The sequence below is a fragment of the Gossypium raimondii genome, chromosome 3 (genome assembly GCF_025698545.1).
Source record: "Gossypium raimondii isolate GPD5lz chromosome 3, ASM2569854v1, whole genome shotgun sequence".
NCBI lineage: Eukaryota > Viridiplantae > Streptophyta > Magnoliopsida > Malvales > Malvaceae > Gossypium > Gossypium raimondii.
Genome location: NC_068567.1, coordinates 12,117,607 through 12,139,151, shown reverse-complemented (window position 1 = coordinate 12,139,151; position 21,545 = coordinate 12,117,607). Strand labels below are relative to the sequence as shown.

Below are 21,545 nucleotides of genomic sequence, written 5' to 3'. Positions count from 1 at the left end.
CCCCTCCTTAAACCAGATCATTGTCCTCAAGGATCGAATGTTGAATATTTTTGTTGAATGTCTTATAAGTTCTCCCCAGTGGAGTATGATAACAAGTTATTTTTGTGCTTTTTAATGTATTTATTTTAGCTAATTTTTAATAAAATGCTATTAAATTTGTGTCTTTCTTATCAGGGATGAAATTGAAATATTGAAATTCAAAATCAAACAAAATGAGCTAAATTGGAATGAAAAAACAAAGAGGAGGGCCAAGTTGAAGAATTGAAGAATTAGTGGTTGACTAGTTAAAATCAAATTTTTATTTTGAAATTGTCAAAATTCTATGAATAGTATGAATTGATTTTTAGTTGATGTTTTTTGGGAAAACAAAATCTTACTAAATTTAGCATGAGGAATGTATATATATACTTACAGCATGTTTGGTTTGGTGTAATGGATTAGCCATTACACCCCTATTCCGTGGGCCCCACTAATCCCCACTTAATCCCGTGTTTGGTTTGATGTATTGCCTATTACAGGCCTATTACAACACGGATGTATTCCTCATTTTCTCTGCTTCAACAACGATTACCATTCCGTTCCAAAAGTAAGGATTAGCTAATCGTTTCTGTTTTACCCTCCCCAACCAAAATCTGCTGCTCCACCCCACCCTCTCCCTCCCAACATCAACAGCAGTACACAACCCACCAAACTCCAAGGCAAAAGTCTTCGAAGACCTATCATCTCTTTTCTTCTATTACCGATTGGATCCAAACAAAGGATTTTTTTTGCCCTTTTAATGGATCATTGGTATTTTATAGGATTTTTGCTTCTTATTTTGCTTCATCTCTGTTTGGTTTCAGCTGAGATCAATGGATCGGTGCTTGAAATGAAGAGAGGAACTTCTTCGGTTCCATTTGATCCCACTCGTGTTACTCAACTCTCATGGCACCCTAGGTCACTTTAATTTCTCTCTTCTTCTTTTTCGCATTTTATAACTTTTTTCTGTTTAATTTACTCAAAATTGTGAACTTTATGTTTTTGTTTTTATTTTTATTTTCGGGGCTTTCCTTTACAAAGGATTTTTATCAAGTGAGGAATGCGATCACCTTATTACTCTGGTAAGCAACATTTTTTTAAACTAATTTGTTGATTAATTTCGATTTGTAATGTTAACCCCCTCCCCCTTTTTTTCTTAAAATGTGTGAATTTCAGGCTAAGGATAAATTAGAGAAGTCAATGGTGGCGGATAATGAATCGGGTGATAGCATTGAGAGTGAAGTTCGAACCACTCGGCATGTTTCTTGTAAAGCTCGGTATATAATTAAATTGCCCTTTTTTAGTTTAAATGTGAAATTAGTGGAATTACATTAATGGAAGATAGAAATATTACAATGGTGAAGGCAGTTCACTTATTCTTCATAAATAACCAAATTTTGGATGGTAGTTTATGACGAGATGATGTTTTAGGTGTCTTTTACTCCTTTCCCTAATGATTCATTCACACTTAATCTAGGGCAAGCTCTTTACCTAAAGAATCCGTTTCCTCACCTGAATGCATTGAAAGTTAAAGATGATAGTTGTGCTCTTTGGTATTGGCTTAAGCTTTTGGGATAATTACTTTCCCTTAATGTTGTATCAGATATCTCGAGTAGGACTCCTGATAACTGATTTACTTCTTATTTCTTCCTCTACTGTCTTGTTGCTCACTGGGGAATGCGTTACTGCTTTAATCATTCTTCAGTTTGGACCTTTTTCTTCACTGGAGTTTAGGTCCAAATGTGTACTGTGTAGTATTAGTTTCTTGTTTCATTAAGTTTAGAGATCGTTTACTCAATACTAATTTTGATGACTCAGATTGTTTATTTTTGTGGACCGTGTTTGGAAAGCATTGTATATGCTGATTCTTGAAGTTCAAATGCTTATGTGGTGTCCTTTATTTCTCATGTGAAGGATGAAGTAGTTGCTGATATCGAAGCTAGGATTGCTGCATGGACCTTCCTTCCAGCAGGTATATATCATTTCTTGCTTGTTGTTACCCTATAATTTCTTAATCTACGTTGAATGGTGTTTTCTCATCTTATTTTAATATGGCACACCAACCAGAGAATGGGAAGTCTATGCAAATACTACATTACGAGAATGGTCAAAAGTATGAGCCACATTTCGATTATTTTCATGACAAGGCTAATCAAGAGTCAAGGTCACTTTGTATAGCCATTTGTCTTGATGTATTTGTCGATGTTGAGAGTGGTGAGGAAGCTGTGTTTCCAAATGCGAGGTAAGCATTTGACTGTGAATTTTTATTCCCCTATTTATGTTTGCTCTCTTCCTATTCTATCATTGTTAAATGCTTACATTTCCATTTTATTTTGTTCATCACTTACTAGTCCGCTATACAGAGGAAAACTTTCTCACCAAAGGATGATAGTGGTCGATTGTGCAAAAATGGATATGCAGTAATACTATGATTTCCATTGGAGATTTTGTGAAATGCTTATTGTGTTGTGTTTTTACTTTTCTCGATATTAATATGCTAGATCATACCGATCTGTTGGAAGAATTTTCATTTGATTCTAGTGATAAAATCTCACTTTAATGAACAAGTGAAATTAAGTTTGCCACTTTTGTTTGTATGATTGGCTTGTGATCGTATTCCAATGAATTCTGCGAGATATTACTATGAACCCTCAGTATATGTTCATAGCTTCTTATTTAATTGTTCTCGGATAAAATTGCCACCTTAGAAATCCAACCATATAATCATCACAAAATTTTACTTGTTCGTCCTTGCGGTGAAACCCGAAAAGGTGATGCATTACTATTCTTCGATCTTCATCTTGATGCAACAAGCGATTCGGCGGTTTGCATGCCCAGTGATAAAGGGTGAGAAATGGTCTGCAACAAAATAGATCCATGTCAGGTCATTCGATACGGCAAAGAGGCAGTCTGTAAATAGAGATTGTGTTGATGAGAACGAGAATTGTGCTAACTGGGCTTCAGCGGGTGAGTGTGAAAAGAACCCTAGTTACATGATTGGTTCCGAAGACTATTACGGATATTGTAGGAAGAGTTGTAAGGTATGCTCCTCGTAAAAAGTTGTTTCCCTGGCTGTTTCCCAAAGATCAATGGTTGAAGCTTTTCATAGCTGTATATACAGACACATTTTTGAGTTATGCTCGATGCACCATTAAAAATCAATGTTCAAACTTTTTGATGTTGTAAAACTATATAACATATGGATTATGATGTAGAATTTCATTTTCATCTAACCTTTTCTTAATATAAGTTAGTTACGTTTATGCAGAATATAATTCTCAAGTTATATTTTGATTTTAGTAAATTCATATAAGAACATTTTATTATTAAGAATTTTATGAAATTATATATCATTATGAAATTATATTTAATATTAATTATTTTAAATTGTATAAATTCATATAAGAAAATTTATTATCAAGAATTTTATGAAATTATATATTATTATTAAATTATATGTAATAATAATTATTTTAAATTATACAAATTCATATAAGATAATTTATTAGTTATAATTATTTTAATTTTTATTAAATCATATATTTTAATTAAAATATATTTAATATTAATTATTTCAAATTATCTTTTATAGTATCATATATTATGATTTGAGTAAATTCATATAAGAATATTAATTATTAAGAATTTTATTAAATTATATATTTTAATTATAATATATTTAATAATAATTATGTTAATTTATATTTTATAGTATCATATATTATGATTTGAGTAAATTCATATAAGAATATTGATTATTAAGAATTTTATTAAATTATATATTTTAATTATAATATATTTAATAATAATTATGTTTAAATATGATTAAATTATTTATTATTGATATTAATAATCTTATTATAATTTAAATAACAATAACAATAATCATTTACCAAAACAAATTTATGGTAAGGGTATTCTGGTCATTTTAGTTTTTTCCATTATGCTATTACACCTCTATTCCATTCAACCAAACACAAGATTACTATTACGCCTCTATTCCATTACATTCAACCAAACAATTGATTTGCTATTACGACTCTATTCCATTACGCCTCTATTCCAATACAGCGAACCAAACGTGCTGTTAGTGTTGGTGGCCTTTGAAAACACACTGGAATACATTTGGAAATTGAATGAAATTTCTTTCTTTCTTTTCTTTCACGCATCACAGCTAAAGTGCAGGCATTCTGCCATTCTTTTTCCATTTCTTTATTTTGGTTAAATTACTTCCTAAGTCCCTTTCCCTTTCCACCTTCCACTATTTTCATTTAAAATCATTTACATACATCAACTAGCATGATTAATCTCATGCTTTACTAAGTCTCTTTTAGCTTTATTCCGGTTATCGCTCCAACAAAATATCGTGAGATATGAACCTCTACTAAAAAACTTTTCAACACGGTATTTGCTATCTCTTTAGTATATGAAATAATACATATTCATCACTTAAAGTTCATTCAATTTCAATTCAAAAAGTGGGCGTTGGGTTGGAGTTGTTTGGCGTACAGTTGGGAAATGAGTCGGTCTGTAATGGCCTAAATTTTCAGTGGTGTCGGAATGGTGATTCGAGATCACTAAATCTGACAAATGAGTAGAAAATATTATTAATTTAGTGAGTATAAATTAAATGGGAAGTTAGGAAAATTTTTGAAATAGTGAATAGTGTACTAGGAATAAATATTAAAATAGAGTGTCATTGAGTTGGTATTAAAGTTTCGTTAGAAAATTCTAACGTTTGGGTGTTCAATTAATTAAAAAGGACTAAACTGAAAATAATGTAAAATTTGTTAAAAGTGATTAAATAGCTTAAGTGGTAAATAAGGAGGGACTTAAGGCATAAATATGCCAATATGGAATAGTTGAGACGGCATAAGAGAAGAAAAATCTGAAAAAGTGATGTAATAAGGAAAAATTGGAAATTTTGTAAAATTAACAAATAAAAATTTTAATTAAAAGAGTTTCTAGGCAATTCTTCATATTTCTCAGCAAAAAATGCCATTGTAGGGTCCCTCCAAGCTTTTTTTCATATATTTGAATCATGTAAGTTTAATTCTTGATTATTTCTTCTAATTTTTGTGATTTTGATACTTTTACAATTAGGTCCAACTAATTATTTCATTAGTTTTTTATTTCATGGCTGATTTTGAGAGTTACCATTGATGAGTGCTGAATTTTTATGATGAATGAACGTGGAATTAAAGATTTAATTTTATTATTTGATGATTTTATTAAGTAATTTTGATAGAAATTGATTTTAGGGACCTAATTGTGAAAAAGTTTGGAATTAGGGTTTGGTGTTGCGGTTTTGAATATCAAAGGCTATATAGTAGCCTAAAATAGTTTTACAAGGTGTCAATTGAGAAAAATTAGATCAATTGAGAGGTTAATTGAGTAGGGACCAAATTGTAAAAACTGCAAAGTTTGGGGTAAAAGTGTAATTTCGAAAATTAAAGGGGTATAAATTGTGAAATGAATTAGAATTGAATTAGATGCTGATGAATGAATAAATTTGTATTTTAGATCAAGAACCCGAAGATAAACGAGGAAAGGAGAAAATTACTGATTAGTCACTAAACTTCCGCAACTTTTCCAAAGTAGTCAGGTAAGTTCATATGGCTGAAATTTAACGATTAAATGTTAATTTCATGAATTATATAGTGTATGATGATATATATTTGTTGATGGATTGAAAATAAAATAACAATATGAAAACCGAATAAATGATCAAATTGAGCGAAACGTCGGATTTGAGTACTTCTGATCAGTGACAAGTGATAAGTGGTAGCTTTAGCTGCACTTATCTGATCAATGACAAGTGACAAGTGATAAGTGGTAGCTTTAGCTACACTTATCTGATCAGTGACAAGTGACAAGTGATAAGTGATAAGTGGTAGCTTAGCTACACTTATCTGATCAGTGACAAGTGATAAATGATAAGTGATTTCGTGTAAGACCGTAGCTGGGCTATGGCATCGGTATGTGTTATGTGATTATGTGTAAGACCATAGTTGAACTATGGCATCGAGGAAATGAAGTACTCAATTCCGTAAGACGTTCACTAATTTGATAAAGTCGGTAAGTGTTACATAGACTCATATTCAAGTGGTAGATTTATCGTAGTTGTTGAAATTGAGCTCAATTAAATGATTTTATCTATTGGATAATGTGTATGGCAGGAAGTGTAGTGAATAATAAGATGTGAATTATTATGATTAGTTCGGTAAGATTTATCTTAAATGCCTATGAACTTACTAAGCTTTCTATAAGCTTACTTGTGTGTGTTTTTTGTTTCTTGTAGATTGACATATAAATACGTCCGGAGGATCGGATCTACATCAAGAATCACACTATCCAGATTTACTCCGGTAGATTTTGTTAAACAACTTTTTGATTTATATGGCATATATAGGGAATTGAAGTAAAAAGTAATAGTATCAATGTGATGGTTGTGTTAGACAATAAAATATACATGTTTTTAGCTTGGAATGGTTGATTGGTTGAACTTTATTAGTATTTAAATGAATTAGTTGAAATAATGAAATTGGTTGTAATTTGAAATTTGCAGGAAGGTTAAATAATTATAAAGGGTTATATTGATTTTTTAAAAAAATAAAATAAAATTTCAATGGAACAGTTTTTGGACAACAGCATTATTGTAACTTTGAAAAATCACCAAAATGGTGAAAATTGAATTAGAAGCTGAGTGAGATATGAAATTAAAGCTGAATGAGTCTACTTTCACATGAAAGAAATAGAGTAAGCAGAAGAGTTATATATTTTACATATTTTAATTTTAGTGAGATAGGTAAGAATATTTTTGAAGTCCCTATTCTGACTTTAGAAATTCATTAAAATTTTACAGAAGGATTTATGAGTTATAATTTATATTATTAGATTCCTTAATGAGTCTATTTTAAGTATAAATAAGTGGAAGCACCATATTAAGTCTGTACAATGAGATAATTGAATTTTAGTGACAAGAGGTCAGGATAGTCGATCAGTGAAATAGGGAGACTTTAAATAATAAACTATACTAATTGGATGAACCAAAAATTCTGAAAAATTTATGGTAAAAATATATATGAGTCTTGTTTCAAGGAAAATTTACATATCTAAATTTCGAGTTTCTTAGCTTGAGTTATAATTAATTTAGTGACTGCTGCCCAGGTGGACAACCTTATTATGAACAATGAAATAACTTTTAAAAGTAAATTTTTATGCCCCGAACTTTTAAGTTAAGTCAAGTAACGCCTCATGATCGAATCCGGCAACGGTCTCGGGTAAGGGGTGTTACACGGTCGTCTACCAAGTTTGAATTCCCGTGAACAAATTGGCCTGTCCATATGGGTAAGGGCTGGACCTCCATCAAGGGAGATAATGATCGAATTTAAACAATCTGCGCGGTTGAGACCATTAATTCGAGTTGGGCTTTCTAGATCGCAAGACTATCGAAATCTTATATTACAAGCACGAGCTTCGTAGTTAGAAATTTGACAAGGGTCGATTTGCAGGTCGTACGAAACTGACTACACAAGGAAAAGTTGGCGATTGAGGCATCCTTAATTTCTATAACGAACTTATTGCTTGGAAGGGAAAAATATTTTTCAATGATCAGTTCAAGTTCGGAGTGTACCGAGGTTGAGGCTAAGTTTTAATATATTTGATTCACCAGTTTATTTTATTTCACTTAATTTATTTTGTAATCATAATTTTGTTTTTACTTTATTTTATATTTGTTTTTTTTATATATTATTATCTTTATAAACTAAAACCCCCTTTTTATTTTTTTAGCTTCACACGTTCAAATTGAGGGCATGACAGCTACCTAGACTCAGAAATCTAGTCACAAAAATAGGAAAATTAGTAATCTCAGGCCTTGTGGGATACTACTTTATACTACTATTTAATTAAGTTAAAATGTAGGAATTTATATTTGGTGGTTTCGACGCTTATCAAATTTTGGTGTCGTTGTCGGGGATTGAAAATTATTCTAATTTTCGTTTGTTTTTAGATCAGAACCGGAGACTCTAGAATTTGAATCGAAAATAGAAAAGTTGGCTTGAACACTACGAAGAGAAGCTCTTCGGCGCAGTAAGCGACCACAACCTAAGTTTGAAACAGGATCTTATACCGAAGATATTTTCTCATTCGACGAACCAGAAGAAATGGTAGATCAAACTATTCGACAACTCGCTGCGACACTTGGTGAGCAACAGCCATTATGCATAACTTATCTGATGAGAGTAACACCATTTGAATTAAATTCAGGCTTAACTCATTTATTGCCCACTTTTTGTGGTTTAAAACACGAGAACCCCTATACACATCTTAAGGAATTCCACATGGTTTCCTTAAGCATGAAACCACAGGGAGTAACCGATGATCAAATTAACTTTCGAGTTTTTACTTTTTCATTACCGACTCTGCTAGAGAATGGCTATTTTATTTACCTCCTGGTTTAGTTAATACATGGTCTGATATGTCTCATTTATTTCTTGACAGATTTTTTTCAGCAACTTGGACAGCCGAGTTAAGAAGAGACATTGTAGGAATTCGGCAAAAGGAGACTGAATCGCTCTATGATTACTGGGAATGATACAAAAAGTTGTGTGCAAGTTGTCCACAACATGGCCAGACTGAGCAACCGCTTGTGCAATATTTCTATAAGGGGTTACTTCCAATAGAAATGAAGATGATAGATGCTGCTAGTGGAGGGACAATTGTAATTATGACACCTCAAAGAGCAATTGAGTTAATTTCGACAATGCCTATGAATTCTCAACAATTTCGACCAACTATAGAGCCCACGAGAAGGGTTCATGAGCTAAGTACTCCATCCTTAGAAGAAAAAATTGATAAGCTCACTAACTTTGTTCAAATTTTGCTTGCATGAAAATTGAACCCAGCTCGGTTGTGCGGGATTTGTGGCATGCCTGATCATCCAATAGATTCGTGTCCGATTTTACACGAGGACACAACTGCACAAGTAGATGCAATTGGAAACTTCCCAAGTCCACCTCAAAGGCGTTATGATCCACCTTCGAATACTTATATTACAGGGTGGAGGACCACTAAAATCTAAGTTATGGATCAAACCCTCAATACAACCAACCATATCAGCCAAGGCTACCTCCACCCCAATAATATCAACCTCTAAAGTCATCTCTTTAAACTATAGTAGAGAGGTTAGCTATTAGCACCGAAAAGTTCCAACAAAAGGCTGAAGTGCACTTGCAAGAATTAGATCAGCAAATAAGTAAGCTTACGCTTATAGTTAGTCGTTTGGAAACTCAAAGGAAACTATCATCTCAAACTAAGCCAAACCCACAACAAATTACGAGTGTTGTGACTGTAAAAGATGGAACGATTCTTGAGCCAGAACTTGGCACGTGTCGTGCCCATGACGCTGGATGAGAAGAACCGAAACCTGACTTAAAGGCTCCAACGAAGTCGGCACCGTAAAAACTGTTTGTTGTACAACCCTTATTTCTTGGAAGGCTTACCCAGTGTAAAAAGGAGCAAGAAGAGAGAAATCCTAGAGACGTTTTGGAAAATAGAAATTAATATCCCCTTACTCGATGCAATCAAACAAGTTCCACGCTATGCAAAATTCTTAAAAGAATTTTGCACTGGCAAAAAGAAACTCCAAGGAAACGAATGGGTAAATGGGGGAGAAAACGTCTCTGCGGTATTACAAAGGAAAATTTCGCCTAAGTGTAAGGACCAAGGTATGTTCTCTATATCTTGCAAAATAGGTAATGTTGGCATAAATAAAGCATTGTGTGATTTAGATGCATCTATTAATGTAATGTCTTTATCTATTTTTAAATTGCTAAACACGGGTCCTTAGAAAGAAACAATGGTGATTATTCAATTGATAGATAGGTCATGTGTACGTCCATAAGGGGTGTTGGAAGAGTCCTTGTCAAGGTAAATGGACTAATTTTTCTTGCAGACTTTTACGTCATCAATATGAAGGATGACAACTCAAAAAATTCTTCCGATATTCTAATCAGTAAACCATTTTTAAGCACTAGACGTACGAAAATTGATGTTCGAAGTGAACACTCACTATAGAGTTTGACGGTGAAGTGGTCAAATTTAATGTTTATGAGGCAATGGACCAACCCAATACATTGACAAATGTATCTAGTGTTGATATTTTTGAACCCTTGACAATATTACATTTTAAATATAATGAAGGAGATGGATTATAGACTGTGTTTTGCAGAAGTATAGACCTCGATGATATGGATAAACTGGAAAAATTAATGATGATCGAAGAGCCAATTCGTAAAGCCGTAATTCTTATAGAAGCTCTACAATTTCCTAGAAGTCAAGGTAAAGATTTTGAATTGTCTCTTTCTAAAACTAAATTTTTGCCTTCTTTTTTGTAGGCTCCAGAACTGGAACTTAAACGTTACCGAAGCACTTAAAGTACGTCTTCTTGGGCGATGGGAACACTTTACTAGTGATAGTTTCTAGTAAACTTTCGAAATTGGAAGAGGAAAACTTAGTTCAATTCTCAAGGGACTACAAAGGGGCCAACATTAAAGGTTTAATTCCTTCAACCTATATGCACAAAATTTTGATAGAAGAGAATGCGAGCTCAAAGATGCCTCAATCCAGCAACGGTGGAGGTCAGGAAAAAGGAAATTCAGAAGTTACTAGACGCCGAGATGATCTATCCAATTTCCAACAGTAATTAGGTTAGCTCGGTCCATGTAATACCCAAAAAAACTGGTGTAACCGTAATTGAAAATTTAGCAAGTGAATTAGTTCTCACTTGAGCCCAAAACGGGTGGAGATTCTGCATAGATTACAGGAAGTTGAATTCTTTAACTTGAAAAGACCACTTTTCACTTTCTTTTATTGACCAAATGTTAGAACGTTTAGCTGAAAAATCTCACTATTGCTATCTTAATGGTTATTCAGGTTTTTTTCCAGATTCCAGTAGCACCAGAGGACCAAGAAAAGATTAAGTTTACGTGTCCTTTTGGAATGTTCACTTATAAATGGATGCCATTTAGACTTTGCAATGGTCGGCCACATTTCAGAGGTGTATGATAAGCATATTTTTTGACTATGTCGAGAAAATAATTGTGACACCTCTAACTCGTCTCCGTTACTGGATTAAGGTTACAGAGTCTTACCAAGCAAAATAGGACATTTCACATCATTTCAAAACAATTATTCAAATAACTTAAAAACATACAATACATAGTTCCATTCATAAATACAAATGCTCTAATATTTAAAACATCAATCACTTGTAAACTAATATATATATATATAAGTAATTTTAGAACTCTAAGAGGATATATTTGTGAAGTTCAAACATAAAATAGGATTAAGTCTCAAAAACATTAAGTTTTAACGCTAAAATGAAAGTTCCGCAGTTGGTATCGATACCCAATCGATACCTTTCAGGAAAATTGATACCAAAATTTAATTATATTTTCTTTGCAAAATAATGGTATCGTTAATTAGTTAATGGTATCGATATTTTATGAAAAAGTATCGATACTCAATTGAAAATTGATACCATTTTGGCATTCTATTTTGTTTAAAGACTGTTCATTTGGTCAAGTATCGATACCAAATGCCAAAGTATTGATACATATCCCAATAATGGTAAAAATCACATCTTAGCAAATTCAATTCATGCCAAAAAGTTACCTAACCACAAAAGACAATAATTATATCCATTCAAACACCTAAATAACTAACCAATATGTCATTGAAAGGCACCACAATCAAGATGATTCAATCAAATAATTAAGCTATTAAAAACATTTAACATTAGCCACCTATTCATAATTCAATTATTAACCGAATGACCAAAATCAAAGTATGCATAAAAGCTTGCCATACCAAAGTACTAATATCATATCTTAACCTTAAAGATTCATCTAACCATAAACTATCTTAAATAAACAACCAAAGTTAACCATTCAACTAGATGTAACCTTGCAACAAAACATTTGACATATTAACAACATAAAGCCTATATACATGCCACACCCCAAACAATAGTACCAAAAGCTACCAAAAACAAAGACAAGTAAGCTAATGAAGCTTAGTAAGTTCATAGCTTAAATCTTCAACTATACTTACCTTGATTGATATTAAAATATAAAGAGATAACATACAATTCCTGATAGCCAACTACACATCCACAAATCACATTAGTTCATGATCACATATCAACATGTATATGATATTCCTCATCATAAATAACTCATCAATTCCATATTCAACATGTCATCCAAAATAAATGTGCTCATATGCAAATAAATATTTCACTAAACATTTAACACTTTAAAAAATCTTTAATATGCATCAACACTTAAATCCATAAGTCAACCCTGCCCACCGTTAATATTTAGCCCGATGAACTAAGTAACTCAATTCGGATACTCGGGTAACTACACCATACTAAAGGCACCATAGATGCATAACAGAAGCACCGAAGTGCAAACAAAGGCACAAATGTGCGATCAGAGGCACCAAAGTGCAAACAGAAACATCGATGTGTGAAAGAAGCACAAAAGTGCAAACAGAGGCATTGAAGTGCAATCCCGTACAAGCTCGCATACTGACTCTAATGGCATGCCAATTGTATCCTAGTGATTACTACATTCAACCGGATGATTTACTGAATTTGTCACTTTCACTTGACTTGCATTTCCAAAGTAACCATACATAATCAATAATTTCAATAAGTTCACATTAAGATTTCATCATTTGTAATTTCATCCATTTTCTCAATCAATATAATACCTATACTTACTCATTAATAGCCACTTCATATTTCATCTTCAAAATAAATTAACTAACTAACACAAAACAACATCAATACTAAACATAATATAATATAATTCTTTTATACTATGAACTTACCAATTGTCAATTTCGATTAAAATGCGGGACCTATTCCGTAATTTTTCCTTTTTCTTTGATTATTGTCTTTTTAACTCGGTTTTTAATCTATATAGTAATTAAATTCAATATATTAAAATTCACGTTCAATTTAATGCATATGGCCCTTAAATTTTCATTAAATTATACATTTTCCCTGAACTTTGACATTTTTGATAGTTTAGTCCCTAAGCTTAAAATCTCCAAATTTAGCAAAATTTGTCAAACACCCAAGCTAGCTGAATTTACTACCAATTTAGTACAATTCACAATTATTCAAAATTCTCAAAAATTCCATGAAAACTTTAATATTGCATCAATTAGGCATTTACTCAAAACTAACAAAATTACTTAATACATTAATTCTTTCCAACAATTAAAAACCTCCATGGTAATATCCAAAATTTTTTAAATTTTCAAAAATGAAGACACGGGTTAGCTAGATCTAATTACAACGATTCCAAAAACATAAAAATGACAAGAAATGAGCTTTAAATGGACTTACATGCAACACGAAAACTTAGTCGAATATTCAAGCTCTTTCCATGGTTCTTTCTTAATTTCGGTAATACCCAAGGAGCAAGATGAAAATCTTATTTGTTTTGTTTTAATTTCACTTTAATAAGTAATTTACCAATTTACCCTTAACATTAAACTTACAATTTGCATTTTAAAAGGCTACTAATCATCCATTCATTTATATAATGGATTAATTACATTATAAGTACTCTTTATTTTAATAGTTACACCATCAAATCAATACAATTCAATAACTACTAACTTTTATGTATTTTGTAATTTAGTCCTTTTATTCAATTAACTAAGCAAACATTAAAATTTCTTCACCAAAATTTAATATGGCCCTAATGTAACTCTATAATCATTAATTAAATAATAAAACTTGACCCCACATATTGGAATTGTGGTCTCAAAACTACTATTTTCGACACCACTAAAAAACGAGATATTACAATAATAAATGTAGTTATGGACGATTTCACAGTGTATGGTAATTCGTTCGATGAATGTTTGTCAAATCTCACTAAAATTTTGGAAAGATGCCTAGAATTTAATCTCATTCTAAATTACGAAAAATGTTATTTAATGGTTGATAAGGGATTAATTTTAGGGCATATGGTTTCCGCTGAAGGGATTGCGGTCGATAATGCCAACATTGATGTTATCAACTCACTTCCGTACCTCACAACTGTGAGGGAAATTCAGTCTTTTCTTGGCCATGCAGGTTTTTACATACGGTTTATGAAGGATTTTTCGAAGATTCCATGACCACTCAACAACCTCTTGCAAAAAGACAAAGAGTTCTAATTTGATCAAGTATGCAAAGACGCATTCAACACTTTCAAGCATAAGCTTATTTTAGCCCCCATAGTATAACCACCGAATTGGGATTATCCTTTCGAGCTCATGTGTATTGCCAATAACCATAGTGTGGGAGCCGTCCACGGGCAAAGAATTGGGAAGGAATTATGCGTTATCTCTTACGCCTCTAAAACATTAGATGCCACCCAAAGCAACTACTTAACCAATGAAAAAGAATTATTAGCCATTGTCATTGCTTTAGAAAAAATTAAATCATATTTTTTAGGCACTAAAATAATTATTTTCTTGACCATGCAACGTTAAAATATTTGATCGGTAAAAAAAAGGTGAAACCAAGGTTGATTAGATGAATTCTTCTTTTACAATAATTCAATCTCGAGATTAAAGACAAGAAAGGGTGCGAGAACTTAATAGCGGACCACTTGAGTTGATTACTGCTCTCAAAAATTGAAACACCTCCGAAGAATGATTTCCTCGACGAGAATCTAGTTTCAGCACAAGCAGTTCACCCATGGTAAACAGATATGGTAAATTTCCTCACTACAAGTATTATCTTTTCTTACTTATCACACTCTGAAGATAAAATCAAACGAGATTTGCGGTACTATATTTGGGACGAACCCTACTTATGGAAACATTGTTTCAATCAGGAAATCCGATGGTATGTCGTAGAAACTTGGGTGCAATCTATCTTAATTTTTTGTCATTTTTACGGGCTTTTCAACCTTAAACGTACTACACATAAAGTACTTGAATGTGGATTGTTCGGCCACATGTTTTTCATAATGCTCACTTATTTTGTAGGACTTGTGAGAGATGCCAAAAAGTGGGAAATTTAAGCTGAAAGAATGAAATGCCCCTAACTCTTATACATGTATGTGAAATTTTTTATGTATGGGCATCGATTTCATGGACCCTTTTGTTTCATCTTTTGGTAATGTTTATATTACTTTCGCCGTAGATTATGTGTCTAAATGGGTAGAAGCAAAAGCTACCCGTCGTGATCATGCTAAAACTGTAGTTGATTTTCTAAAGAACTCTATTTTTTTTCCAAGTTTGGCACACTACAAACATTGATCAGTGATCGAGGAACACATTTCTGCAACAAGGTAATCGATACACTATTGAAAAAGTATGGGGTAACACAACATGTAGCCGAGGCTTATCACCTACAAACAAACGGTCAAGCAGAAGTTTTGAACTGTGAAATAAAGTCAATTTTAGAGAAGACCGACAACTGGATCGGAAGGACTGGAGCCTATTTTTAAACGATGCATTATGGGCATATCGCACGACTTACAATGGACAATTAGGTATGTCCCCTTACCGACTTGTATCTGGTAAATCATGTCACCTTCTAATGGAACTAGAACACAAGGCATTTTGGGCTGTTAAACAATACAACATTGAGTTGGACGTCGTAGGTGATGATCAGAAATTAAACATTCAAGATCTCAAAGAAATCGGCGAGACGCATATGAAAATGCCTAAATCTATAAAGACAAAACCAAGGCGTTCCATGACCAGAAAATGTTCTTCAAACAATTTTCAGTTGGTCAAAAAGTTTTACTTTACGACCCCACACTAAGGATTTTTTGAGGTAAAAATTGAACCAAATGGCTTGGTCCTTTTGTTATCACTCAATTGTTTCCTCATGGTGCAATTGAAATTAAGAGTGAGGAATCCAGAAAGTGCTTCAAGGTCAATGGACAAATGTAAAACCTTTTTACAATAATTTTCAAGTGCATGTGGTGGAAAAATTAACTCCCAAGGAGCCATACGAATAAAATTTCGGGTCATTAAGCTAACGATTTTCGTACAAAAGCGCTTTTTGAGAGGCAACCCATAGTTATTTAATTTTAAATCTAGTTTAATTTCTGTCGAAAAATATATATACATAAATAAATAATGATAAGATTGTTATTTAATCAATTTTAATGTGTTATTTTCCAAGAACATTAGTAGATGCTGTCAATTTTCAAAAATTGGATCCCGATCGTGGTATGGGCATGCCACTTTTAGTGTTGCCATTTTTCTTCACAAAACCAATCCAACACCTAACCCAATCTTCATAACTTACAAAATAAATTAAAAAGCCCAAAACACACCCGAATCAAATCAACCCAAATTAAAAATCCCAAACTAGCCCAAGAAAAAAATGAAAAAAAACCTCAAGTAGCCCAAACCGGCCAACCTTTCCTTTGCTTTCTTTTTTCCTTTTTATCTTCTTCTTCTTCCCCAAACTCTCCTTAAACAAAAACCTAAAATTTACCCTTTCCCAACGCTGCCCCCATTGTTGAACTCTGCCAACCGTTGCCGCCATTCATCTTCCTTTCCTCACGTCTGAAAACACCCCACGCACCACTGTGTCTACTCCCCACCAAAACGCCGCCGATTGGAGAAGCACCACAACTTATTTTCACTATTTTCTCCATCATCAATCAACCTCCATTTTCACTGTGCACTATCGTTGTTCGCATTTCTCACCGTCGAACCTTCATCAACTAACTACCACTTCTTCAAAACCTAACCACCACCCTACCTTACCCCTTTCCTCCATTAACGCCACCACTTTTAAAACCCACCACTACCTTAGAAACACCATCGCAACCTTCTATACAACTACCCAAACGCCATTTTCTGCCATTTGAGCCATCGTCACCGCCGTGTGCAATCTTAAATGCAAATCGTCGCTTGCTTCTCGAGCCCAAATGAAGGCTATTGTTCACACTAAAAACTAATCGACCGATAAGGTTTTGATTTCTTTTAACCGAGTTCGAAATCAATTTTTAGCACCACCAATACATTTTGCTGGATCGAGGTGACACCGACGTTGAAGAAGTCCGATACCAGTTGAACTGGAAGACCCACAAGTTCGCTCAGACGCTTCTGATGAAATAAGGTACGACATTCCAAATTTATAACCTATTTTTCTGTTTGGTAATACATTTAGTATGTCTCTTTCAGATTTTAATATAGTCATGGGTTTCGATGACCGTAACGATGTTCAAACCGACTCATACCATACTCCTTTACTCAAGATATCTAGCGATTTTGATGCCGACTTACCTTACTCGGCTTTGACTAACTGAATATCTCATCCTTACAATTCCAAGACTTCTAAAAGACTTGCTAATGCTTGAACCGGCCCTGATATATATTCATAGGTTTCTTGCTTTTAATTATTCAGGCCGCAATGATTCTTTGTTTGTCTTAACCAAGACAGAATTATTTTTCTTGTGGTGCATGCACTACGATTTTAGGGTCAACTTAGGATATTGGTTTGCACGTAGTTTTCATACCGTAATTCGAGCCCATTGACCTCATATACTCGACCCATACATCATGCATTTAGCTATAAATATTCTTCCATCTAGAATTGATTTTTCATCTCTAACACATGCTTATAATATGGATCCTTCAGATGAATATTGTTTGGATTCCATGGGTTTGCTTGCCGGCACCCTTACTGCATTTTATTTTGTTCCCCCAGGTATATGAACTGCTCGAAGTAATAGAGTGTTTTGACAAACACACAATCCGACTCCTAGAGAGCAAAAGGAGCAGCCCCTTGTACTGTGGAAGAACAACTAAATCGCATTGAGGCTCACCCAGAAACAATGGAAGCCAACATCTCAAACATCCTCACAATACTGTGAAGTGGTCGCTTCCACCATCCTTCGCCTCATTAAACATACACCGGGAGTACATTTGACCCTTCTCTTTCTTTTTTTTATTCTTTTATTTTTACACATTGAGGGCAATGTGGGATAAGTATTGGATTAGTAAGTATGCATGATTTTTTCTTTTACGCATGTGTTAGTTCTTATGTTGGGATTATTCATTAAGTTGTTTGACATTGAGCCTCTAATTCCTATGCTTAATCAATTTCAATTGTTTGGTGGTTCTTGAATTAAAATGTTCATTATCTAGTTTAATCAACGTGTGTTATAAACTTGAAATATTGTAATTAGATTGTTTCATGAAAATTGATTCTTTGTAAATCTGCTTGGTAAGTATATAATTCTTATTTATTTGATTTAAAATGTATTTTCTAATGTAAAAAAAATCAGATAAAAAAAATCTACGCCACTGATAGCTTGAGTTATGAGTGAAGATTTCGAGAATGTGATCGAATTTAGTAACTGGGATGAGGTGTTTGGGTTGTCATCTCATTTTGCAGAAAAATGTTTGAGTGACGAACTGGAAACTTGCAAACACTCCGTTAACCGAGCTACCTTGAGTAAGGAACCATTTGGAGACGTGTTTGTAACAAGAAATATGCGTAAGTGTACACAGTAGTTCAAATAATAAGGAAGTAAAAATGCGTTATCATCTCCACAGGGACTGTGTATGTTAATCGATTAATTTCAAAATTATAAATCACAATTTGATATAAAAAAACTCTATAATTTTGGATTGTGATGATTAAATTAACTAGATGCAAAGAGTGATCCCTAATGCAATTTTAATCTAGATGCAAATTACTTAATTAATGGCTTTAGCAACAAAAACAATCAACATTAAAATGGGCTAGGACAATTATATTAATCAATTCAATTTACTTTATCATGCTTAACAATGTTCGAAAATACTTCCATGGCAACTCGATCTTTCATGAGTTTGGAAACCAAATTAAGTCCTCTCGAATCTTTTACTTAGTGAAATATGCATTTTACTGATCATATTAGACTAAGGGTTTCTTAGCATTTATGTAAGGTCATAGGAACATTTATGTTTGCAATAGTTTAATTACATAAATCTAAAAACTATGCAAGATAATTGAGCTAATTAATGATATTATGAACCTCAACTTAGTCGGGTTTAAAGATCTAAATTAAGCATTGCACTTTTCAATTATGTGTCTACCAGTCATCGTCTAGCTAGGATTCATCAGCTAATCTGAGTGCACCCAATCACGCATGAATGAAATGCATTATAATATTAATTTAAAATATGATCGACTGAGGCCCAAACATATTACACATAAATAAAATAAATCTGATTGAATTAACATAATCATCCTAACAAATAGAATTTAAAATACCATAGTTGGTGTCAACAACAATAAACTCAAAGCAAACATAATTAAAATAAATAACGAGAGGAAAGAGTAAACTCTATTCAGTTCAGCAGCCTTTCAGATCTATTCTAACCAATGCGCTCCTCTGTTCTGATTGATGCTTCTTTGCTAAGGGTTTTAAGGTCGCCAACCAAGGAATGCTTTTGACAAGCTTTTGTGGCTAAACGATGGTGGCTATGCAAAGGGAAGGAAAATGGAAATGGAAAAGAGAATGATAAATGAGAGAATGAATGAGAGATGAGTGTTGAAGGATAAGGAATGATTTGAGAAGTGAGAGTTGCATGGTATTTATAAGTGAAGGTAAGGGGTAGAGTTTGCTAAAAATAAAATTTAAATTCCTTCCTTTTCTCTCACATATAGCCGGCCACAATTCATGAAAAAGGGGATGACTTAGTCTCCTCATTTGAATTCAAACCAATGCTATTAATAGCCATAAGGTGGACGGTTTCAACAACAAAGTTGTTGGGCTAATTTCTAATTATTTTCCAACAATAAAGACCCTGAATTAAATACCCCAAAGCTTACTTTTGGGCAACCATCTACTTGTGCCGAAACTGAGCTTTAATTTTCCCTTGTTGGACAATTTCTTAGTCCAATAATTTAGCAGACATGTCCATCTTTTAGCACATCTTTTACTTGGTCAAATTATCAACCTCATAACCCATTTTGCATGGTCATGTCATCCACATGAGTTGATTTGTGCATTTCCATGTTTCATTCATATTAATCATATCTTCAATAGTCCTCTTACATAGTGAAAAATCACATATTAATAAATTAGCGTGAAATAATATAAAATATGTACAAAAATAATGTAATTAAGCACAGTTTCACTTACTTTATAAATTCATGCCCAATATTACTAAATCAGTAAAATTCACTTATTTTAATAACAATTACTCAAGATTAACATATTTATTAAGTAAAAAGATGGTAAAAATATATAAAAAAACTATATAATTTCGAGTTTACAGAGTCAAATTGAGTAACCGGGATAAGGTGCTTAGTTTGTCATCTCATTTCTCGCAAAAAGGTTTAACTATGTCCCAAATTTGCTACATAATTAATTGAGTATAAATACCTTGCAAAGTTTGGTTCAATTTGAATTTAGTGAAATGATTGAATTTACATGTTTAAACTTTATGGACACTTGTTGAGTAAACTGAGTATTTGAATTCTTATTCATTTTTTACCTAAATTGTTTGCACTAACCATGGTTGCGGGAGAGAGGCTTGATTTTTTATAAATTATCGGATAGTCTCTAGTGTAGGAACATACAATATGCTTGAGGACAAGCATTGGCTAAGTAGGGGGAATTTGATAGCAAGTTAATTTTGTGCCTTTAATGTGTTTATTTTTAGCTTATTTTTTTAATAAAATGCTACTAAACTTGTGTCTTTCTTATCAGGGATGAAATTGGAATACCGAAATTTAAAATCAAACGAGATGAGCTAAATTGGAACGAAAAACCAAAGAGGAGGGCCAAGTTGAATAATTGAAGAATTAGTAGTTGACCGATCAAAATCATATTTTTATTTTGAAATTGTCAAAATTCTATGAATAGTATGAATCTGATTTTTAGTTGATATTTTTTAGGAAAAAAAAATCTTGCTAAATTTAGCATGAAGAATGTGTATAAATACTTAGTGTTGATGGCCTTTAAAAACACACTAGAATGCATTTGGAAATTGAATGCAATTTCTTTCTTTCTTTTCTTTCACGCGTCAAAGCTAAAGTGCAAGCATTTTGCCATTCTTTTTCCATTTCATTATTTTGGTTAAATTACTTCCTAAGTCCCTTTCCCTTTCCACCTTCCACTATTTTCATTTAAAATCATTTCCATACATCAACTAGCATGATTAATCTCATGCTTTACTAAGTCCCTTTTAGCTTTAGCCCGGTTATCGTTCCAACAAAATATCGTGAGATATGAACCTACACTAAAAAACTTTTCAACACGGTATTTGCTATTTCTTCAGTATATGAGATAGTACATATTCGTCCCTTAAAGTTAATTCAATTTCAATTCAAAAAGCGCCCGTTAGGTTGGAGTTGTTTGGCGTACAGTTTAGAAAACGAATCGATCATCCACCATGTTCGAATTCCAACGAACAAATTTGTAACACCCCTAACCCGTATCCGTCGCCGAATTAGGATTACGAGGCATTACCGAACAAAC

At 32.9% G+C, this 21,545-nt stretch overlaps 1 long non-coding RNA gene and 1 pseudogene across 1 annotated transcript; both read left to right on the top strand.

The window, feature by feature from the left end:
* The first annotated feature begins 428 nt into the window (after positions 1–428).
* LOC105797203 (probable prolyl 4-hydroxylase 7) lies at positions 429–3,161 on the top strand (annotated as a pseudogene).
* Positions 3,162–16,206: 13,045 nt separating this feature from the next.
* On the top strand, positions 16,207–18,272 carry LOC105796115 (uncharacterized). Its single transcript, XR_001134327.2, has 2 exons — positions 16,207–17,185; positions 17,777–18,272. It is a non-coding gene; the product is annotated as an uncharacterized LOC105796115 (long non-coding RNA).
* The last annotated feature ends 3,273 nt before the right edge of the window (positions 18,273–21,545 follow it).